Here is a 24,791-nt window from a genome sequence, read left to right as displayed (position 1 = left end):
ATAGTTCTCTAATTTCGTTTCTAGTGAAGCTACGCAGTTGAAACAAGCAGATACATTACAATTGTGTCACCGGAAAACGAAAAAGGTATCGCATGACTTGGAAGTACCTATAGTTCTCTAATTTTGTTTCTGGTTGTAGGAACAAGCAGATATATTATGGTAGGGGAGCAAAGTATGCTAAATGTGCAGTCACTCGAGCGCTTTGGGGACCTATTGGGTTGTGATTATTAGGTCCTAAAACCAAAAAAGTTAAGTAAAATTTTCCATTTTAGTGGGGACTTCCCATTTTTTAATTTAATTTTCCATTTCCAACAATCTTTCTTCCGATTATAGCGCCATCTATCCATAATTCAAAAAATGTTTCGAATAAAAGTTGTTTATTTTTATACAAACAATCCAAATCTGCAATAAGAAACGGGGTCTACCATTTAAGATTTTAAAGTAACCCCCACCTCACCTCCGTGGGGGGTCGTGTTTGGAACCATTCGATAGATTTTTCAAAAACATTGGTAAAGTGTATTTTGCAGTTTTTCGATATGATGTTTATTTTGCGAAAGATCGCGGGATTTGTATTTAAAATTTTGACCCCCCACCCCTCTCCGTGGGGGTGAAGTTTGGTATTTTTCGATAGATTTTTGAAAAATATTGAACACGTAGTTTTTAGTTTTTCAATCTAACGTTCATTTCGCGAAATATTCGCTTTTTTTTGTGAAACTTTTTGACTCACCCATTTCCGCCAAATCGTCATATTTTTGAAATATAGACTCTTTTGCATGTAGGTACTTAACTTACCTTATCTTAATCTGACAATTTCGAATATTTTAAGGATAGATTTTTTTTCGGGCCCCCCTGAACGAACACCCCTGTGTTAAGAGCCAATATATGGTGGAGGTACATCTGCAGGGTACCACGTTTCTCCCCATATGATAATCTGACGCGCTCGAGTAACTGCAAAAATCCCCGCTTGGGCACCCCTACCATTATATTTGTGTTGCCAGGAAGCGAAAAAGGTAGTTCCCGAAATGTTTCCAAACTGTGGCTTATTCCACATAAAATAGTAAATTGCATAAGATGACACAAGAAAATAGTTTCAGAACAATACCAAAATAAGATGTAGTAGAAGTACAGGACAGAGACATGATTATCTACAATTACTAAACGTTCGTAAGTTTCCTCTGGATCGTCAAAATGAAAAATTTTAACGAACAATAACCGCGCCACGAACGCGCGGCGCACACACGGCGCGGATATGTATTTCCGCCTTAATAAAAGCACATAATGACCGCATGGTCAAGGTGTAAGTTCTTTATGGCGTTTTTGGTAAAAGTTATTAACATTTAAAAAGTAGTGCAAAAACGTGTTTTTTGCAATTATCTCGGTCAATTATTTGTGGATTTTAACTTGTAAAATTTATAATTTGTTTTTTCATGATACACAACTTTCATAATACAGTAGACTCTCTCTATAACGAACATGGTTATTAGGAGTTTTCGCTTATAATGAGGTACACTATATGTTTCACAAAATTCCTATTGAACTATAACACCTCTATAACGAGGGATATTTGGTAATAACAAGGAAAAATTAAATCGAAGAATATGGTTCTTTACCTGTTTTTAGCACAGTAATGGCTATAAATACATACCCCAACTACCTGTATACAGAAATCTCCAACATCTGTGTGGTTATCGAGGTCCGTGCTGTAATAAACTCCACCGCCTATAATTAACTTCTTATTGTTTATCTATCGACCGATATTGAATATTGTAAAAAATTTACAATTTATGATGGCGAAGTCTTATTGTTGAGGAAACAATATTTAGCATCTCATATTGGTCCGAATGGCTTCACAATAGGAAGTTAATGTTTTAGAACAGCGTTTCCCAACCGGTGGGTCGCGACCCACTAGTGGGTCGCGGGCGGATTTCAGGTGGGTCGCGACGTGGCTCTTACAGTAGCTGAGTAGCATACAGACCGGTTTTCTCCCACTGGCTCTCTTACTCAGACCCAAACACTTGATTCTTGTTCTCACTCAGTCTCAGTCTGGCTCTGGTATTTGCCCGAGTAATAACATACGACAGTGACTTGATACTCTTTCTAGAGTTGTTTTCGTTTAAAAGTAGTGAAATTTTCACTACTTTTGATACTATTTAACGATATAAAACTGGCTGAAAAGTTGGTCTTGTGTTAAGAGAAAACTGCAATCTACTGACCAAGATGATCGTCCATATTCTAGCAATGACGCTAAAGTGCCTCCAGTAGGTATTGTCAAATGTTACAAAAGGGGAGAAAGGAGGTTTCACATTCATAGGTACGGAAGAAGAACCTATACCCAAGGTCTTGGCTAAACCTTCATTCTTCCGAAAGTATGAAGCCTTCAAAACTACATTTCAACCACATTTCAACCAAACATCTAGAAACCTTAAATAAACGTTTGATGTTCTTCAAAGAACTGATTTCGACTCGGTTGAATATGGAGAATGTGGCATCGTGACAAGGTAATAAATAAAATTACCATGGCCTCTTACCAGCTGTCTTTGCTAATAGCAAAAAATAGCGCTCCACGCACAGCAGGCGAGAACCTCATTTTGCCTGGGGCAGAAATAATTTCATCACTTATTCTGTACAATTAGACGAAAGTACAGATATTGCTGAAAAAGTTAATTTGTTATGCTTAGTAAGGTTTAGTTTCAATGGATCAGTTGAAGAAGAAATGTTATTTTGTCACACACTAAACAGCACTGCAACTTGCCAAGACATTTTCTATTCCTTGGACAGTTTTTCTCTCGAAAATGGAATTAATTGGTCCAAATGTATCGGGCTTACAACTGATGGAGGTGAGGGATGGGTCGCGAATTTGAAAAAACACCAGAAGGTGGGTCGCCAGATATAAAAGGTTGGGAACCACTGTTTTAGAAAATTATATATTCATGTGTATGCACAATATTATTGTTGTCTGATATAACGAGATCCGCTTATAACGAGGTAATTAGTCCGCCATTTCAATTTTCATTATAGAGGGAGTCTACTGTATGTACAACTTTTGCTGTAAATATGTTACTAAAAACGCCTTAGGCAAAAAACAATATTTTCTGACTTTGGTCCTTGTTAAAAAAGTGGAGTTGATTTACAAGTAAGTACCGAGTACCTCTGTATGTTTTTTTAATTAACTATATCCCCCTCATGATTTGGCACCTTCAAATACCTGTATTGATTTTTACCCTGTAATCGATTATATTTATTTTTCTACACTCATGTAGTGCTACTACTTAGAGTTGTGTGTGTGCGCGTCGTGTTGAACATTGGATATTAAAAATCAGTGGCGGCTCGTGGTAATTTAAGGAGGGTGTTCAATTAAAGAATGTAATTATACGAACGGTGAATACGCGCCGCAGGGGAAAAATTTTTGGGGCCTCGCCAAAAGATGTTCTGTAAAATGAAACCTATCTTTGACCCGATTAGTCAGGATGTCACACACTTTTTTTGTTTTGTGCAGAATATGATACCTACTGAATGATGGTGCTTCTTCGGTGGTGAAGGTGGAGGCAGAAGTTACGAATAATGAAATGGCTTTGTAAAAACTGTTTAAAAATCCGTTTATTTTAACGGCATCCAAAGACCGAGATTGAAATTATAGTTTTATTCTTTGAAAATACTAAACATGGAAAACAAAATAAAGAATGTAGTTTATCACACCCACATAATCACTAAGTTTTTCTATATTGTTCAACTTTAAAACAATGTTTAAACTTTTTGTTTCTTATTACACATCCTTGTACCAAGTTTATCTCCGGCCAAGTTAGTCCATTCTTTTTATAAGAAGTCGATTTTCAAAACTATTTGCATTTTCTTTAATAAACTTCACTGAATAAGGCCCCACCATCCTAAAAAAACTACCTACCAATATTGTATTTAATAAAATCCCACAACAGAAAATGCCAAACTGTGAATCGAAACGCTTCGCCCCGGTCTCTGTGTGCAGTGCACAAATGGTCAATGTTTTAAGATAGGAGAATCCCTGGTTCACGGATTTAAGAGCTCTCGTTCTTCTATAGGGTTACTGTATAGTGGCTGGGTTCAATTTGAATTCTGCACTTACCACGTGCATCTAGCGTAACGGTGTTGTGCAAACAAATTATGTGATTAATAAATACAGTTATATTATTTTAATGATACTATGATATTTATGAGATTTAAGAAAAAATATTTTAATGATATTTATGAGATTTTTAAAATATGTATTTTAATGAAATTTGATTGGGTGTTCACTGCACAAGTGAACCAATGGAGAAACCGCCCCTGTTAAAAATGCATTACAAAAAAAGAATGAAAAAACAAATACATGTAAAACAGCCATTCAATCATTACAAACACATACAATTTTTGTTCATGGAGTGGTGGGTATTTATAAGTCTTTCAACCATTTAGATAAAAGATAAATTATCTGCTAAAGCTTAACAATTGGTGCCATCAAAATACATAATATCTACAGATACTTTAAAAACGGTTGCGCTGGAAGACCATGTGGCATGAAAGGTTCTTTTATATTTGATACTCTGATGTTTTCCCACGCCTTACATGATTCAATTGATTCTTCTATGTTAAAAAACTAAGTTTTCAATCCAATGGCATATAAAACAACATAATGTTATTCTACATCCCACCAGACTGAAAACAATGGGAACCTTCTCTGGTTACACCTTCGAGGCTTCTACAATTTGCAAGCCATAACGGATGCTGAGACTAAGGAAGATGAGGGAATTTTACAACTTATAATTCACGTCCCATCTGCTCAGCGCAGTAAATCAAAAATGAATAACCATTTTCAATTTGATTTACATGTTTACTCTGATTGGAGTACGAAGGGACCCATTCTCGTTGGAACTTTACCGCGCTGAGCAGATGGGACGTGAATTATAAATTGTAAAATTTATCCATTTATCTCATCTTCCTTAGTCTCAGCATCGGTTATGGCTTGCAAATTATAGAAGCCTCGGAGTTGTAACCAGAGAAGGTTCCCATTGTTTTCAGTCTGGTGGGATGTAGAATAACAGTATGTTGTTTTATATGCCATTGGATTGAAAACTTAGTCTTTTGCTAGCAGTTACCGCTAGGGCATCTATACCATTTCGTTCGTTGCAATCCGTGACTACATGCCAGGGTTTGTTTTGGTTGGATCAGAGAGAGCAGCATATGTGCCTCCTGATGAGAGACTAATAAGTTTCGAAGCCGGTAGAGGTGCTTGCTGCACTCTCTGATTGGACTAGAATATGATGCGGCTGTATTTTCGTTTTGAAACGAAATAGGAAACTTGCACATAAAAATATTTTTGCATAAAATTGTTAATTTATGTTCAAAAATATTATATTCAAAATATTACGTCTTAACAATTAATAGTTTACGTACAATAACTGATAATAGTTGCGCGCCCAAATTTACCGTTTCAAACAACTTCAAAAGCGTGCGCTTGGGTCTGACGTCACCAACCATTATGTTTACCACAGTTCTCGTTTGGCTAGTGCCAGACGTGCACTGTAAAGACAATATTTTGAAATTTTAAAGATTTTCATGCATTTATAATATTGTTTTTAGTCAACGGAAATACATTTTTATTTTACAACCTATCTCAAATGCCAAATTATATTATAATAAGTGTATTACTTATTATATTATAATAAGTAAGTATGTATGTACATTGTAGATACATATTGTACATAGATACTACAAAAAAATTACTTATAAAAAGAAAGGGTGTTTTATTAAAATATATAAATATATTTAGTTTAAAATTTAAATTTCATTCTCACATAAAGAAATAAAAAATATTTTATGGATAAAACTTTATTTTATCAAAGTTTTATTCAATTATTTTTAATAATTTACAGAGCCAAATAGATGGGGGAAAATATTTACACTGCAAAAGTCTTGTGCTATACTAATTAAACTGTCAATAAGACCTGCGTCATATTCTATCCAAATATAAGTAAATTTTGAATTACATATTTAAGCCTGTATCTGCTACGCAAAAACACTTATTTTTTAAATAGAACATTTGCAACTGTACTTGTGCATGTGCATTGTACATTGTAACATTGGTTATTTGGTTGAGAGATTAGATTTTAGCTCTTGGTCTCGGTTTTCTAACAACACAAATCCAAAACGTTCGTCCCTTATAATAATAAAAATGTTCCGAATATATTTCTGGTCGTAATATTATGTGATAAACAAAACTAAAACCTATCATTTATAAATGTTTTAGATTCATAACAAAGAAGAAAGAAATAAACAAAACTTTTAGTAATAAAAGTAAGAGTAATTAAGCCCTTTGTTATAAACAATTTAAAATAGTAATACTTATTTGTTTTAACACCTGATCAATTTCAGTTTGAAACTAAATAAACTGATTATGAACTATACAAGAACACAAATAATACCTTGGAATTTCCAATTAAATACGATTAAAATGAAATTAATAGCTTTGTTCCAGCAGAATGTTAAACTGATTCAGGATCGTACTGAGCGTGCGCTTTACATAAAACGCCTTCCAACAACGAGAAATTTACACGGTTTTATGTAAAGCGTACGCTCAGTACGAGCCTTTTTTTCTTTTGAACTTTTATTTATACAATCGACTTCTACATAAGAGTTTTAAGTGAATGTGAATGAATTTGTAAATAATATTTTCGAAATACCCTAGCGGTTTTGTTGTCGATGGCAGGTAGACCCTGGGTCGTGACGTCAGACCCGTTTACGCATCTCTGAAGAAATTTGAATTTTATAGCATTTTCAAAGCCTTTTTATAAGCGTATGAGTTAAAAATATTTGTTTTTTTTTTGCATGCATGCGTGTTAAGATCATGTTACCTTATAGTTTTTAATATTATTTTAATATTTAAAAATATGTGCAAGTTCCCTATTGAAAATAGTTATTTATGGTTATTTATTTTTGATCTTCTATGTTACCTAACATCCCAACACATTAAAATAAACTTGTAGCCTTTTTTACATTTAGTTATTCCTATATGACTTGCATGCAAAAGACTAAACATTTTGTATCAAGGGTGTTGGTACTACTATTTTATTATTAAAATATACTAAAACATTTTTGGCATGCAGTTCATCTTTAACTTCTATATAATTCTTTGAGTTCAGCAAATTAATATTCTTATTATTTTTAGACCATCCCTTATAATACCAACTAACAACCAAAGACCAGATGGACAGATGACATCCGAAAAATAGTCGGAACAAATTGGAAGTATGTTGCTGAAGATAGAGATCAATGGAAGGAGTTGGAAGAGGAGTGTGTCCAAAAATGGACAATAGAAGACTAAAAAGAAGAACAACCTGTTTATGAACTTCATTTATTGAATGTGGACCATATCAGTTAGTGTGAGTTCATCTTTAGCATTATTTGTTAGGTTAGGTTACGGAACACCTGGCCAGAAATAAAGATCAGTGCAAAGGATAGGACAAAATGGAGGCAGACCAGTTGACGTCCTAGACTCCGCATGGAATGAAAAGGAATAAGTAAGCACCGAACACCCCGAAGGCACAGTCGACTCGGCGGGAAGAGTTCGCGCATCCGGTTTGCGCACGACCCACGGCCATTTTTTCGGCCCTCAGGTCCGCTGCTGCTGCTGATACAATCAATTTGTGCTTGTTGTTGTCAGATCACGCTTGTTTCGGTGTTACTTTGATTTTGTGTTGTTCTGTTAGGTGATTTTGTTTTTGTGCAATAATAATTATGGATATGGACAAAAAGAAAGGCAGTTCGAATTCAACCTGTGCAGCGATCAACTGTAAAAACAGGGTATCAAATTGCAGCTATAGTTTTTTCCGTTTTCCAAAAGACGAATCAAGGTAAGCATTTTTAAATTCACAATGTTTTTATAAATGTGTATAACAATTTACCTTAAAGGGTAGGTACTTGAAAATTTGGTATTAACTATGAAACTTTATATACACTCACCGGCACAAAATTCCTCCACCTAAAATTTTTGATTAAGTTTGACAATTTATAACTATTATTTGTACTCCGATTTTCAAGAGTCTTGCATCAGTTTGTAGGTACATGCATTGATCTCGTTTGTTATTATTCCGATAATAAAAATATTTTGGTTAGATGGCATTATACGGGGGTAAAGGAAAGCGTTGTATTTTCTCCTAACTTTAAAAATTCTGTGGAAAAATTGGAGTGCTGATTTTGTTTCATACTCCTTTTGTATTATCCTGGAGGTATCGCCAAGGTTTTGTTTTTTTAATTATCCGAATATCTCTTTTGTTCCCAGGCAACCAAACGACGTTTTTATAACGTAGATAACACGTCATAAAAATCACCAATTGACGTGTTTCTATGACGTAGTACTGACGTTGAAAATCACGTGTATTTGTCTCATCGATTTGACGTCATAATTGTGACGATTTTAAAACTTTATTGTACCTACGTTTTTTTCACGTCGAGATTGTGACGATTTTCAAACGTCAAAAAGATGACGGCTTTTACGTCCCCGTCGGTAAAATCAAGTCTTTAATACTTTCAAAAAGTGACCTCAGATGTTTCAAAATATGTAGTATGAAAAATAGGTAACATGAAAATGTAGGCTAAAAATTAATTTAATTAAACTCGATAACACATAATTAGTTCATTAACAGAAAATATACATCAAAAACAAATAAACATAACCTCAAATAGTTGACAAGAAGAATTACTGCATTAAACTAACTCACTGAGCAAAAACGAATAAAAATCTCTCAATTGACACGTTTTTTCAACTAAATATCTAAATGAAAAGTCTTATTTTATCACACAAGACACAAAACACGTAAACAATAAATGAGAAATTTCTTATGAACAACGTTATAAACGAAATTGTTTGGAGTCAATACAAACAAGCTTTTTAAGCTCTTCCCAATTTTGTGACGGCAGACTTGGCTGTCTGAAATGAAGACGGTTTTTAAACGTATTTTAACGTCATTAATCTTACGTATTTAAAATCACCTACAAAAGACGTCTATATGACGTAATGTTCAAACACGAGTATATATTCAACCAAAGCTGACGTTTCCTCGACGTTATATGACGTCACTTGGTTGCCTGGGTTGTAAGAGCTGTCAATAAAAACACTGCTTTTGAGGTTTATTTAATTAAAACTATGAAACGCACTAAAATTACCAATACAAAACAAAACAATTCTATAGCGGATATGTCTACCTCTTGCAGCTACGACTGCTCGCAATCTGTTTGGCATCGAATAATGATGTGTTATCCTAGCCTGGGGAATAGCCCGATATTCCGCTACCAGGGCCATAACTGTACCAAATTTTCTGGAGGCCTAGGATGACGGGGAATAGCTTTTTTTAATTCATCCCATAAATGCTCAATATGATCGAGATCTGGGCTGCATGCGGGCCATTCCAATCTTATCAATCCAACATCTATTTTGTGAGTCAATCAGTGTTTTTATTTACAAAAAATGGTACAGCTCTTACAAGGAAAGAGATATTCGGATAATTCAAAAATCAAAATTTTACCGATGCATCCATGATAATATGACAGGACTATGAATCAAAATCAGCTCTTCCATTTTTCCACAGAATTTTTTAAATATAGGAGAAAATACAACGCTTCCATTCACCCCTGTATAATGCCATGCAAGCAAAATTTTTGTGTTACGGAAATAATACCAAACGATATCAATACATGTACCTATAAATGGGTGCAAATATTTTGAAAATCGGAGCACACATAATAAAGTTATTAATTGTCAAAATTAATAAAAAAAAAAGTACTTATAAATACTTTGTTATTGTAGAGCTGAAAGATGGGCGTTAGCAGCAGGTAGGGAAGACCTGCTTCAGAGTAGAGGAACACTACATATTACCCATCGTCTGTGTGGAGCTCACTTTGAAAAGAAAATGTTTATAGTTAATGAGACTAGGAAGACATTGTTGTTTCAAGCAGTTCCAACTTTGTTCCCATGCTTGGAAGGTTCAACAAGTGGTGTGTTGGCAGAACATAGCTACTGTAGTTTCCTAAATGTCCCACATGCTAGTAGTAAGTCAAAGTAGATAATTTTTCGTAAGATAATATATACTCACGGACAAAAATATTGCATATGCATGTGGAATGAAATTTTTTGTGCTGTTATTCTTAGCCCCCCTGTATCGTAGGAATTGGATTTCTTTTCCGAATGCGATGTTTTAAAGTATCACATAAATGCTATAATCTTAAATCCGATCTGGGGTTTATGCTGGCCAGTATAATTTTTAAATTATAGCAATAAATCTTATCAAGGTAAGTCTTCCCTATACTAGCGACACGAAGACGTGTATTAATACCAATATGTCATATCCAATATGGCTTTCAAATGGCAAAACATGATCTTCTTAAATATTTTCAATGTACATATCAGTTGGCATTCGCCTTATCACCTCAACGTGTTCGGTATGTCCTTTCAAAGCAATACCGCTTTGTAGCACTATGCCGCCACCACCAAAACTAACGCTCTGTATGAGGTTACAACTGACATACCGTTCGCCAACTCTTCTGTTGACAAAGTTTTGTAAATCTTGCTTGCATATGATGAACGATATGCCCAATGTAACCTCATACAGAGTGTTAATTTTGGTGGTGGCGGCATAGTGCTAGTGCTATGGAGTGGTATTTCTTGGAAAGGAGATACCGAACTTGTGGTGGTGATTGGGTGAATGACAGCTGATATATACATTAAAAACATTTTAGAAGATCATGTTTTACCATTTTCCAGCCATATGGGATAACAAATTCGTGTTAATGCACCATGATGCAGGTTCTCATCTTGGTAGAATAGTGAATACTTACCTTGATGAGATTCAATCTAAAATTTATATTGGCCACCATGTAGCCCATATCAAATTTAAATCCGATTACATATACCATTTATATGATACTTCAAAACATCACATTCGGAAAAGAAATCCTATTTCTCTGACACTGGGGGCAGCACAAAAAATTTTATTTCACACGTTAATTCAAATATGCAATATTTTTGTCCGTTAGTGCATAATAATAGGACATGCAGCAGTTTCTCAACATGACTCGTAACGTATTTTAACGTCATTAATCTTACGTATTTAAAATCACCTACAAAAGACGTCTATATGACGTAATGTTCAAACACGTGTATACATTCAACCAAAAACTGACGTTTATTCGACGTTATTGGCGTCACTTGGTTGCCTGGGTTATAGGGGAGGTCCAGTAAGTAAAACAAACAGTTGATGACTTGGTTTTGGATGCTGAAGGGCAATTTCGTAATGTGCTCTTAATGACCTACGATTTATTATTGTCTGAGAAAAAATTGAAGCTATTAAGTCGAGCATGCAACACATATGGTCTTTATCCATATACAACATTTCCATTATGAGAAGATCCATAAAAAATGTCAACAAGCACACTGATATGAGAGTCAGGTCTATAACGAGGCGTTGGCCCCATAGCACTTTTAGTAAATAACTGTACTAATTTTAAAGTGGTATCAATCCCTAAGTGATTTCGTACCGTATTTCGCGATTTATTAAATTCACTTTTTTATGTATGTACAACGCTGTTACAGCCGAATTTTTAATTAAAATTATATGTTAAATAAGTTTAAAATAAATAAATTTTATTTGCTACACTTATTTGAAAAATCACGACCAGTGCTGCAACATCTATTTAAGCAAAGCGGGATCTAACCACTGGGGCAAGGTCTCAGAATCTGTCTGACAGCTAAACGCTTTTTTTCCAACTTGTCTTCTCTTCAACTCCACTTTATTTCTGTTTTAAGCAGCTGACGTAAAGGATAAATTGAGGCTATAGGCAAATCAAAATCAGCGGTACGCCACCTGGTAAGCATAGGAGTAACTAAAGATATTGACAATGTTCTTCCATTCTGCTTTGGGTTTGTGTGTTTTTATAAAAATATTTATGTCTTAAAAGTAATTTGATAAGTATTAGTCGTTCAAATCGGTATTGTTCCGTTCCTCAATGTTCCTCTTGGGAAAATAACCGAAAAAAGTGCGCTCAACTTTCATTTTTGTGTTTATCTCATTTAAAAATGTGATATTTTCATATAAATTTCAAAATATGGGCGCCATGACAGTTGCGCATTTGTTGTAAATTTGGTTTAAGCGTGGGTTGAGCGGTGGTTGAACACAGTTTATTCTGCAATGTTGCCTTATTTAAAAATATTATAGTTCCTTAATTATTAGTTAATCATAATTATTTGGGTGTTTGTCTAGGTGAAAGGCGACCATAAATTTAAGGTGAAAGAAAATTAGGAATAGTTAGTGTTAGGTTTGATCAGGTTATGTTTTAGTCACTAAAGAATGTTTAAACGGTACTAGGTCACTTCAATGTTCAGGTATTAGCTTGTTTATATTATTTTCGATTACGCTAGGTTAGGTTTGGTCGGGTTATGTTTTAGTCACTAAATAATATTGAGAACTTGAGAATTATTTTAAATTATTTTAAATTATTATTTCACATTTTTATATATTATTATTTCAAATATAAACTTTTTTACATTTTCACTTCATAAAAAGCAATTGTAGATATGGCAATAGTGTGAATGTATATAAAATTGCACATCTTAATCCATGCGTTTATATTAAATTTTTACCAAATTCAAATGTAACTTTCCACGCTTTGCCCCAAACTGGGGACAAAAATATCCTGTACGGGTAGAAGGAAAATTCGGAAGCAAAGTATTATCTAATGAATCGACATGAAGCTTGGAAATTTCAAAAAATATGAAAGTATGTTCACTGCATTTTACCGATGGTGATTATAACGTATTACTATTAAAAACTTATTACTGTTAAACTTATTATGAAACTTATTAACCTATTAAACTTACGAATTATTACTATTAAAAATTATTTTAACATTCAACAAATCCAAAACTCCAATGACCAATGTCAATACATATTTATAATTCTAGAATTGTTCACTTTGGCGCTGCATTCTTATTTTCGCCTGCCTATCAGAGCAACAGTTGCCTAACCCCAAAAACGAAGTTTTGAGATTAATGCAATCGTTGCATTCGTATTTCCATTATGTTTATGGAACGCGCTACAAATTATGAGGCTACAAATTATGTAGCGCCATTTACCCAAATATAGGGGTAGGTTGTCTAGTCCCCTGTTAATCCGAAGATTTAATGTTGCTGCATTTATTGATTTATTAAACTAAAAATGCTCAATTTGTGGATTAGGCCACTGTTGCTCTGAGGGCATCAATTTATCATTCCCAAAAACGTTTGAAAAAATTTTACATCTTTTGGAGATTTTAAACTTAATATTGCTTTAATTTAACCTGATCATTATCTTTAATGTCTGTTTTATAAATGATTAAACCTACATATTTTCTACGAATTTTGCTATTATATCTTTGTTTCTAAATCTAATAAAATAACCTTCAATCAACTGATCCATAAGTGATTCTGAAATTCTTCTAATCGGTTTTTTTACCTCGGCATTATCAGCCAAACTCATTTTATAATTTTTTAATTGCCTCGCGGACGCCTATTTTACTAACTAATGCTACTGATCCCACTGGTTTAAATTTACTCCCATTATATACAACTAACATTGTTCTACTCTCTTCTAATACTATATTATTCAGTTTACAACTCTAAAAAGTATTTTTCTGGTAGTATACGGCATTTAGCACCGGTCTAACTTAAACTCTATATTAAAACTACCTACCTTGATTTTCTGATCTCATTGTTGATTTTGTCTTTGAAAACTATTACTCCAGGGTAATAAGCTACAAATAGACCATGTTCGGGACACTCAAAGATCCAGGTAGCTGGACCTAAAGGAAGAAAACCTACCTGTTTCCTGCCTAGAGTTCGCGTCCGTTTTTTAATTATTAACAATTTAGTGCAAAAAACGCGATTTTTTCGATTTTTTGCACTCCATTCAAAAGCTAAATAGTTGACATAAAATTACAAATTTTGATTTTTTAGAACATTGAAAAAGCTTCAAAATGCCGATTTTTGAAAGTTAAAAGTTAATTTGTTGCTACGCAAACTGCAAAATAAGTGAAAATCGTTATTTGTTAATAACTTTTACTAAAACTACCTTAGAACTTTAGGGTTTCGCCCAAAGTTGGGTATTGGGGTACATAACAAACCCTCAAAATTTGAGACCGATCCATTAATTAGTTTAAGAGTTATTCTAATTGTTTATCCCAGAGACCTTTATTTTGCAATAACATAAGACAGGAAATAATGAAGATATGGCAATTCTGCGTATGCCAAATGAAAATAGAAAACTGGATGCTATCAAAATGTACTAAAAAAACATAAAAAAATTATCTAATATAGTCAAAAATCCTAATGCCAAATTTGTGAAATTTTGTAGTTTATTAACATTTAGAATAAATTCAAAAATATTGTCCGTAGAAAAAATCATTTTACATATTCGAAAAGTTGGTATTTTACACGAATTTTTAAAAATGTTGTTCAATTGGTGACTAGTCGTGGTAAGTGAAGGGGAAGCTGGGAGCCGACAAATGCACGAGTTCAAAAACTAAATGGCAACTTAAAACTACTATCATTTTCTATATCTCGGGATCTACTGAATATATTTTGATCGTTCTTTTTTTAATTTGTATGAACTTTTTCTGTACATTACAAATATGCAATTTGTCTAGACATTTATTAATTAATAAACAGTCTAATTTGTTGAAACAATTTTTGAAAAAATAATTTTTTCCCAAAAATCCATGATTTCAATCATACTATCGTTATTAATCATAATTATCTAATAAAAATAATTTATTTATTAAAGTGTACTTTAAATTTTTCTATCATCATTAATGATACTATGATTAAAAAAATAGATTTTTGTAAAAAAAATATTTTTTCGAGAATTGTCTAAACAAATTAGACTGTTTATTAATTAATAAATTTATAAACAAATTGCATATTTGTAATGGACGTAGAAATTACATACAAATTAAAAAAAGAAAGATCAAAATCCATTGGGTTGATCTGGAGACACAGAAAATTATATTCGTTTGAAATTGCTTTTTCGGTATTTTAACTCGGTGGATTTGTAGGTTCCCCCTAGTAATCGTTTGAACTACATTTTTGAAAAATCGTAGAGGATGCTGTGCAGCTACAATCTTTGTGCAAATTTTGTAAGAAAAAATACAAAACCCATTCTTTAAAATGGCATTTATGAGATTCCTTAATTTTTTATTTGAAAATTCGTGTTAAAATACTATCTTTTCGAATATATAAAAAGATTGTTTCTACGGACAACATTTTTAAAGTGATTCTAAATGTTTATAAACAACAAAATTTCAAAAATTTGGCATTAGAACTTTTGACTATATTGACTAATGTTTTATCTTTTTTTAATATATTTTGATACTATCACTCTTCTACTTTCATTTGTCATACTCAGAATTGCCCTATCTTCATTATTTTCTGTCTTATCTTATTGCAAAATAAAGGTCTCTGGGATAAACAAATAGAATAACTCTTAAACTAATTAATGGATCGGTCTCAAATTTTGAAGGTTGTTAAGTACGCCAATACCCAACTTTGGGTGAAACAATGAAGTTCTAAGGTAGTTTTAGTAAAAGTTATTAACAAATAACGATTTTCACTTATTTTGCAGTTCGCGTAGCAACAAATTAACTTTTTAACTTTCAAAAATCGGCATTTTGAAGGTTTTTCAATGTTCTAAAAAACTGAATTTTGTAATTTTATGTCAACTATTTAGCTTTTGAATGGAGTGCAAAAAATTGAAAAAATCGCGTTTTTTGCACTAAATTGTTAATAATTAAAAAACGGACGCGAACTCTAGGCAGGAAACAGGTAGGTTTTCTTCCTATAGGTCTACAATAACTAAAAAAGTAGTCAGCTACCTGGATCTTTGAGTGTCCCGAGAAAATCCTTATTACTCTGGACCAGTGATACTCAACCTACGGCCCGTGTGCGTCCCTCTAGCGTTTTTTATTGCGGCCCGAAGGCTAACTAAAGGGCCCTGTGATCAAACTATTTGTCAAATTTCACAAGTGTTTTTTCAAATTATTTGATAGTGTGCCGATGTGTTTGAGGCGTGTTTGGGAGTGAGGCAGACAATTTAATGACTTTAATTTTAAATTATATTGAAATTTTTAAGAACTCTGATTAAAAAGCAATTATACCTTTTAATAATAAATTATTAAAATTAATGAACAAATACTCATTTTAAAAATAGTCAATACTTATTTACTACATTGCAACGACCCGTTTAGTAATCACAAGAAAAATTCAGGTACGGATTAACAAAAAAATTTTTTTAAATAATTGTGACCTTGAAACAACACCCTGTATATTAAAATTTTCAAAATTCGTCTGCACATTTGAAAAGAGCACAAAAACTAAGTTTAATTGCTCGCTTCAATTTTTGGCGCAGACAATTTAATGACATTAATTTTGAAATTATATCGAAATTTTTGTTTTGAAAGTTCGAGTTCTTCAAAATTTCGACATAATTTCCAAATTAAAATCATTGAATTGTCTGCGCAAAAAATGGAAGCTCCATTAAAGCTCTTTTCAAATGTGCAAACGGGTTTTGAAAATTTCAATATACAGGATGTTATTTCAAGGTCACAGTGGATTTATAATTTTGTTTAATCTGGACCTATATAGATTTTTCTTGTGATTAGTAGTTGGGTGGTTTGGGTTCTAAATGTGACATATGTGTACCAAATATCAAAAAAATATACAAGGTGGTTCTAAAGTTATGGGTCCAGAAAGAAATGGGCAGAATCGATAAAACACCCTGTTACTCGGTTATAAAGTCGGTGGAGCAATAAATTTAGTATGTCTAGAACCGCCTCATTTATCTCTAATCACCATTTAAGTATTTCCGTTTCCCAATGAAACACCTTGTATACTACTTTATCTTGATTGCGGCCCGCAAGCTGTGGCAATAGCTACTATGTGGCCCAGGAAAGAAAAAGGTTGAGTATCGCTGCTCTGGACTATATCTATTCTATTGCTTTCTGTATATTTGATGGTCTGATTTTTTCACGCGCTTTACATGATTCAATCAATTATTCTATGGCACTTGACATTTCAACCCAATAAAATAAACTTCTGTCCCGTTTTACATTTAGTTATTGTTTTCACCCAATTTTGAAAAAATGTGAAAACTTTGAATTATCCACGTCGGTCTGCCCGTCTGTCTGTCTGTGATCACAATTCCTCCGTCATTATACCAGGTAGAATGACAAATGAGGTGTCGAATGAAAGCTTGTAATCCAAGGATGGTATTAAATATGAGAAATTTGACATCGGACTTTCGGTTTTAGAGTTGCAACCGTAAGTACTATTTTAAAGTCGAAAATAGTATAAGCGATATATCATTCGACGTGCCTTATCAAGATGAGAACAAATGTAAAATTTTGGTTTGTATATTATTTCCGGTTAAAAAGTTCTAACAAGAAGTGCCATTATAGTCGCAGAAATAGTGCATGTAACACATCAATCGAAGCATATTGAAAAGTTGAGTTTGAATCTTTAGCTCTGGTTTTGAGTATGATGACTCAAAATTAGTAAAATCGTATATCAATCGACGCAAAGTTACACGAAGAGTTCAAATATCGACTTCCAGTTCTATTTTCGATTACTTTGGGTGAAAACCTAGGACTTACGAAGTCCAATTACTTGTTTCTGTATGACCTGCATGCAAATGAGTAAGCATTTTGTCTCGAGGATTTAGAACTACCATTTTATTATTAAAATACACTATATCATTTTTGACATGCAGTTCGTCTTTATACAATTCTTTATATTTAGAAACTTCAATATTCTTAATATTTTTAGGCCATTCCTTTTAAAATTAACTAACAACCACACATGAGATGGGCAGATGACATCAACCAAATAGCTGGAACAAATTGGAACTATGTTATTCAGGATATAGATCGATGGAAAGAGTTGGAAGAGACATGTATTAAAAAATTGATAATAAAAGGCTAAAAAGAAGAACAACCTGTTTAAGAACATCTTTTTTTAATACAAACCATATCAGCTAATGTGGGTTCATCTTTAGCATTATTTGTTAAGCAGTTCCTGGACAGAAACTCAGCCACATACATCATACTCCCAGGTGCGTATCAAATATCTAAGCCATATTTTGATAACTTGATCACCATTCTCTGCAATCTAGTGGTAGTTTTACTTATATCTATATGTAAAAAAAACTAATGAAACTTGTCCACTGCTGCACATATCGCTAACAGCTCTTTTTAAATTGGACCTCATCCAGTTTGGCTTTCTGTATATCATCGCAAATAAAAACGACATGGGCTTCCCATGTTGTAACAAACAAGAGCCTAACCCAACATTTGAGCTGTCCGTTTGCAACACTATTTCATTATTCTTGTCCAAAACGTTAAGTGTGAGAGCGCAACTTTTTTCTTTAACCGCTTGCCTTACAAATTAATTTGAAATAAAAAAAAATATGAAAAAAAAAATTTTAAGAAACGCTTTTCTTTAGTTACGAGTGACTAAAATTATTAATATAAAAAAATCAACTAAAAAACAAAAAATAAAACAAATCAAACTCGAAGGATTATTCGAAAAAGAAACTGTTACGACAGATTAAATATACAAAAATCTCACACATTCGTTAAAGAAAAGCGTGGGGCACATCTTTATCGAATAAACGGTTTGAGGTCATTCATTTTTCCACGCTTTTCGTTAGCTAATGTGTTAGGTTTTTTCAATTTTTTAACGAATGTGAGATTTTTGTATATTTAATCTTTAATCTAAGTTTTTTTTCGAATAATCCTTCGAGTTTGATTTTTTTTTATTTTTTGCTTTTTGGTTGATTCTTTTAGATTCTTACTTTTAGTCACTCGTAACTAAAGAAAAGCGATTCTCGAAAAAAATTCATATTTTTTTAATTACAAAACGTTTTAGATCTAAATTAGATTATCTTCAGTGTCTAGAATGAAGTATTTCCACGTTAGATTGAAAGCAAAAGGTTAACATTGTGACTGTTAATTAATTAAAGAAAAAACATGTGAAAAGTACTTACATTCTGCTAAAATGAAGTTTTTCAAAATCGGTTGTCAAATCACTGAGTAATTAATTTTTAAAATGAGCGATGCAACGTGGATCTTACATACCTAAATAATATAATTAAGCAAAATGATATTATGTTATGTGATTTCCACATTGCATCTCTCATTTTAAAAATTATTTGCTCAGTCATTTGACAACCGATTTTAAAAAATTTTATATCGCTGGATAGGTAAATGACCGTTTTTTCAAGATACAAAAAATATACTGGGCGTTTGAATAAAAAAAGTCAACGTTTTTTTTTTCAAAAATCCGCCATTTTTTATTTAAAAGCGATATAAAAAAATGGTCATTTACCTAAAAACTTAAAAAAACGGTCATTTACCTATCCAGCGATATAATTTTTTTAAAATCAGTTGTCAAATGACTGAGCAATTAATTTTTAAAATGAGGGATGCAATGTGGAAATCACATAACATAATATCAATTTGCTTAGTTATGTTATTTAGGTATGTGATATCCACATTGCACCCCTAATTTTAAAAATTAATTACTCAGTGATTTGACAACCGATTTTGAAAAACTTTATATCGCTGGATAGATGAAATGACCTTTCTTTCAATTTGCAAAAAAATATACTGGGTGTTCTATTAAAAAAATTCAACAACGTTTTTTTCAAAAATCCGCCATTTTTCGTTTCGTATTTGAAAGCGATATGAAAAATACAATCCATTCAGACAAAACTTTTACTAAAATAAAACATTTCAGCGAAAACCGCATATTTCTATCTCGATCCGTTTAGAAGTTATAGGCATTTAAAATGGGGGAAAATATAAGTGGACACCCGGTATTTTCTGTAATTTCATCACGCTAAAACACTAAAAACTTCGTTACCCGCTAATATCTTATAGTTTTCATTATGAATGGGAATCAAATATCTTTCTTGTAGTATACATTTGTTTAACTCTGTGGGATCTAAGCACAACCTTAGACTCTTATTTGGTTTCTCTACTATTACCAAATTGTGACACCACGACGTCGGTGTATTTACTTTTGCTAGTTTATCTTTGTTTTCTAAATTGAACAAAGTAGCCTTTAACTACTGAGCTTTAATTCATTTTGGGATTATTTTAATTGCTTTTATTACCGGTTCGGCATCATTAGCCAACTTTATTTTATAACTTCCTATTTCCCTCAACGGAGCCTATTTTACTAATGCTACTTATCCCACCGGTTTAAATTTACTGCCATTATACACAACTTACATTGTTATTCTTCTTTAGCCCATTTCTATCCAACTTTGGACATAGGCCTTCCCCATCTTTCCATATCTGTCTGTCCTTGGCTGCGCTTTTCCAGTTAGTTTCTGCAGCTTTTACAATATCGTCCTTCCATCGCATCTGAGGTCTTCCTCTTATTCCTGTCTACGGTCTCCAGTTTTGTATTTCAGCATTCCATCTTTTATCTTCCTTTCTCGCATTGTGGCCCGCAAATCTCCACTTTAACCCTGTTATATGGTCAGTCTATTATCCATTTGTTTGATTTTCTGTATTGCAGTTTTATTCCCAACATGGGGTGGAATGCATAGAACGTAGTAGATGCTGTTGCTTCAGCAAATAGTATCTACTTTGTAGCATTTTCTTTTACATAGAAGTATGTGCTTTTATTGAGAAGAACATACTACACAACAGAAGTACCTACTACTGACCTGAAGTACAGTATGCGGCAAAATAAACAGTACTGAAATGAATATTGAAATGTTTGTGATTATTTTGTATATTTAGTATACATGATATATAACCTTGCAAACATTCACGACGACGATAAAACAGATGTTAAATACGTATTGCGAACCATCAAAGCGTTTGTTGAAAAACCGACAAAAGTTAGATCGTGGTGCGCCACTTGAAAACACGTACTAATCTAACGAACATGCTGCGCGCGAGCGGCTCGCACACCGATCGGAGCTCATATGTATACATACCTTTACATTAACACGACATCCACATACGTAATACCTTCGTTCGGAAACAACTCAGTACGTTTCGGCGGACGACACATACAGAGGCATACCTAAATATTTCAGTACTGCGTTTGTTTTGTCGCATACGCATACCGTATCTACTACTAACCGTAGCGCCAGCCGCGCATCACACCAATCGTGTTAGAACTAGTTTTCCATGTGCTTGTGATTTGTGAATTCACATTTTTACGTATCTAATTATTAGAATTGTACAGGAATAAAGATGAATGACTCAAATTCGGAAGCGACAAAAGAATGAGGCGAGGATAAAAATGAACAATTGTTCATTCACATTCATAAATGCTGCCATTTTGTAACAAGAGAACACCTACGCCAAAGTCGTTCATCCACCAATTTCACTTAAACTGAAGCAAATACTACTAAACTAGCAAATACTTCAAAAGGGTAGTACATTCTTCTATGTATCTGGTAAATAGTAGCATATGCTACGGAGGAAAGTAAATGCTTTGTAAGTGTAGTAAAAACTTCAACATTAGCAGATACTACGTTTTATGCATCCCACTCATGGATCTTTCCATTTTTCCCTGAGTTATTTCTATTTTATTTATGTTGGTCTTTGTTAATGTCATGTTTCTGAGCCATACGTCAGAACAGGAAGGATGCATTGGTCAAATACACGGGTTTTTAGGTACTGTTATGTATCCTTGTGCTTTTTAGTATCCATCTTAACTGTCTAAACGCTGCCCACTATAGCATTGTTGTACTATCTTCTAATTCTATATTATTCATTTTACTCGACTCTAAAAAGTATGTATTTTTCCACCTACCTCTATCGAAAGTATACTTTTCCGGACCTGATTGTAGGGAGCAAAGTTGTACTTTTCCTCCCTAGGGAGGAAAATATTTTTATATTTTATTTATTTTTAAACTTCATTCTCGGGAGGAAAAGTAGCACTTTCCTCCCTTGTTATACAAATAGCTATTTCTGGTAGTATACTGCATTTAGCACCCGTATCTAACTGAAATTCTATATTTAAACCACCTACCTAGACTTTCCGATTCCATTGTTGATTTTGTCATTGAAAACTATCTATTCTATTGCTTTCTGTATATTTGATAGTCTGCTTTTTTCTCACGCATTACACGATCCAATCAATTCCTTTATGTGAATCTATTGCTTTCTGTTTTGATGATCTGATTTTTTCCCACGCTTACATGATTAAATCAATTCTTTTGTCACTTGACATCCCAACCCAATAAAATAAACTTCTAGCCCTTTTTACATTTAGTTATTTCTATATGACCAGCATGCAAACGACTAAGCATTTTGTCTCAAGGTTTTTGGTACCACATACTATTTTATTATTAAACTATACTATATCATTTTTGACATGCAGTTCGTGTTTAACTTTATTTTTTAAGTTCAGAAACAACAATATTGTTATTGTTTATTATTTTTAGGCCATCCCTAGAATACCAACTAACAGCCAATACATGAGATGGGTAGATGACATCAGAAAAATAGCTGGAACAAATTGGAAGTATCTTGGTCAGGACAAAGATCAATGGAAGGAGCTGAAAGAGGCCTGTGTCCAAAAATGAACAATAGAAGGCTAGGTTAATAGAAGAACAACCTGTTTCGTCGAGTCTAGAATATGGTAGACCGACAGGTGTTTTTGTATGTTACAGTTCAAGTTGATTATCCAGTTCGAGTTGACTATTCCTAGTTCGAGTTAACTCAAACGGCTGGTTTTAGTAAAAAATGATTATAAATATAAAATGAAGATTTTTATACATTTACTATAGTCTGTTTTTAAACCAAGAGGAGTAATTCAAATTTCCCGCGCCATAAAGCTTGTTTGTAATTGGTCCAACCTCAGTCAAGTTTACTCCACTGTTACTAAAATTTTGACACTAATGACATTTATAAAATTTTGACACTTTTGGCATTTCATAGGTAAATTAAGTTATATAGTCCGTTCGCTAAACTCGGACACAACTGACTAGTGATTTTAGTAAGCAATACTGCCAATTTTGGTAAAATTGTCAAAAAATAATTACTAAATTGTTAGTAATTTTGACAGTTTTTGCAAAATTGGCAAAAAAATTGCCGACTAAAATCTCTAGCCAGTTGTGGGTGAGTTTAGCGAACCGACTATATCAGCGATTTTTTGTATTTTCTGCGTTATTCATTTAATTTTTAGATTTTTAATCTGTTTTATATAAAAAAAATAGTTGTTTTTAGAACTCTTTAGCGACGTATTTGTATAATATAATATTTATGGATTACCATCGAAGGCCGATATGATCAACCAAAAAAGATGTATTTGGTGATATTTCTAGTGACTTTCTTGGGTGTGAATCTGTCTTTTTAGTTTACTCCTCTTGGTTTAAAAACAAAGCTTAGTAAAAGTAGACTCGACTAGAAAAAGTATACTCTTCCCAATGCCATTTAGTAAGAGTTGATTCAAACAATCAACCGATTCTAGAAATTAAATGTTACTGGATATGTTCAGATTGTGATAAGTAGTTGGAACGGTCAAAACAAAAAAACGCGCACGCATCAAAAAAGCACGTGAGACTATACTCGTATAATCCACATTTACTGAATTGATCCAGGAATAGTCAACTCAAACTAGTAAGAGTTGATTCTACTTTTCCCGTGATCTACTTTTACTAACAAGGGTTAGGAAGAGTCTACTTCAACTAGTAAAAGTTGAATTAAATTTATCAAATCAACTCTTACTGCTCGTTTTAGTTTGAGTCGACTCGAACTAGGAATAGTCAACTCTAACTGAGAATCAACTTGAACTGTAACATATACAGTGTGTCCCAGACTAATTTACCCACGCTATATCTCTTAAACGAATAGAGATTTTCGAATGGAACAAAAGGTGATATATTCTACTTGTAATACACTTTAATATGGCGTACAAAAAAATCATCCCTTAGTTACAACCCCTAACTTTAATTTTTTTAATAGTACCCTGTATATTTTTTTATAATTTTGGATGTGGTCTTTTATCGTCTATTCAACACATTTTTTGAAAATAAAATCGGTTCGTAAATAACCTAGAAACTATCAGTTTATTTTTGTTAAATTGTGTGTCCCAGACTAATTTATCCAGGCTATATTTCTTAACCCGCCGTTACACGCGTCTTCTATTGTGACGTGGTTGCACGCGTATGAGCGTCGCCCTCACCTACATCAATTCGACTTATTTCGAGGAAGAATGAATGTCAACATGTAGAAATATAAAATGGGTTGTACTCACATATTATAGAAAGTCTCGTAAACCATTTTTTTTTTATTAATTTAACAAAACAAAAGTAAAAATAATATAGATCAAAAGCAAATTTTCTTAATTTTCAATTTCAGCAAGCCACTTAAGAAATTAACATTCTTTACGCGAATTCATTTTACTAAATATACAAATTAAAATTAACTGTTCTGAAGCTATTTCTTTGTGGCATTTATGTAATTAACTATTAATATTTTGTATTTTGATAACGACGTCCGAGGTGGAATTCGAAACGTCAATAAAATCAATTTTTCAAGTTAAATTGTGGCTTATTTCAAAATTAGAATAGATAAATTTTAAAATGAGTTCTTAACCAGTGGCGCACCTAGAATTTTCCTCTGGGGGGGAGAGGGGGGTTTGCTTGGCCACCGAAAGTTTTTTGTATTATTTGTGAAAGACAAGTTACATTTTCCTACTTCCATTTATATATATTTCTATATGCTCTGGG

General features: G+C 33.0%; 1 long non-coding RNA gene across 4 annotated transcripts in view; it reads left to right on the top strand.

The window, feature by feature from the left end:
• LOC126893304 (uncharacterized) overlaps positions 1 to 23,829 on the top strand; it is a 32,222-nt gene extending 8,393 nt beyond the window's left edge. For all 4 annotated transcript variants that reach the window (XR_007701128.1, XR_007701127.1, XR_007701126.1 and 1 more), the window contains 4 exons: positions 7,178 to 7,862; positions 9,815 to 10,056; positions 17,855 to 18,140; positions 22,503 to 23,829. This is a non-coding gene — a long non-coding RNA (uncharacterized LOC126893304). The remainder of the gene's footprint in view (positions 1 to 7,177; positions 7,863 to 9,814; positions 10,057 to 17,854; positions 18,141 to 22,502) is intronic.
• The last annotated feature ends 962 nt before the right edge of the window (positions 23,830 to 24,791 follow it).

Source organism: Diabrotica virgifera, chromosome 10 (genome assembly GCF_917563875.1).
Source record: "Diabrotica virgifera virgifera chromosome 10, PGI_DIABVI_V3a".
In the NCBI taxonomy this organism is placed as follows: domain Eukaryota; kingdom Metazoa; phylum Arthropoda; class Insecta; order Coleoptera; family Chrysomelidae; genus Diabrotica; species Diabrotica virgifera.
The sequence above is the reverse complement of the archived record's forward strand: the minus strand, read 5'-3'. Positions and strand labels throughout refer to the sequence as shown.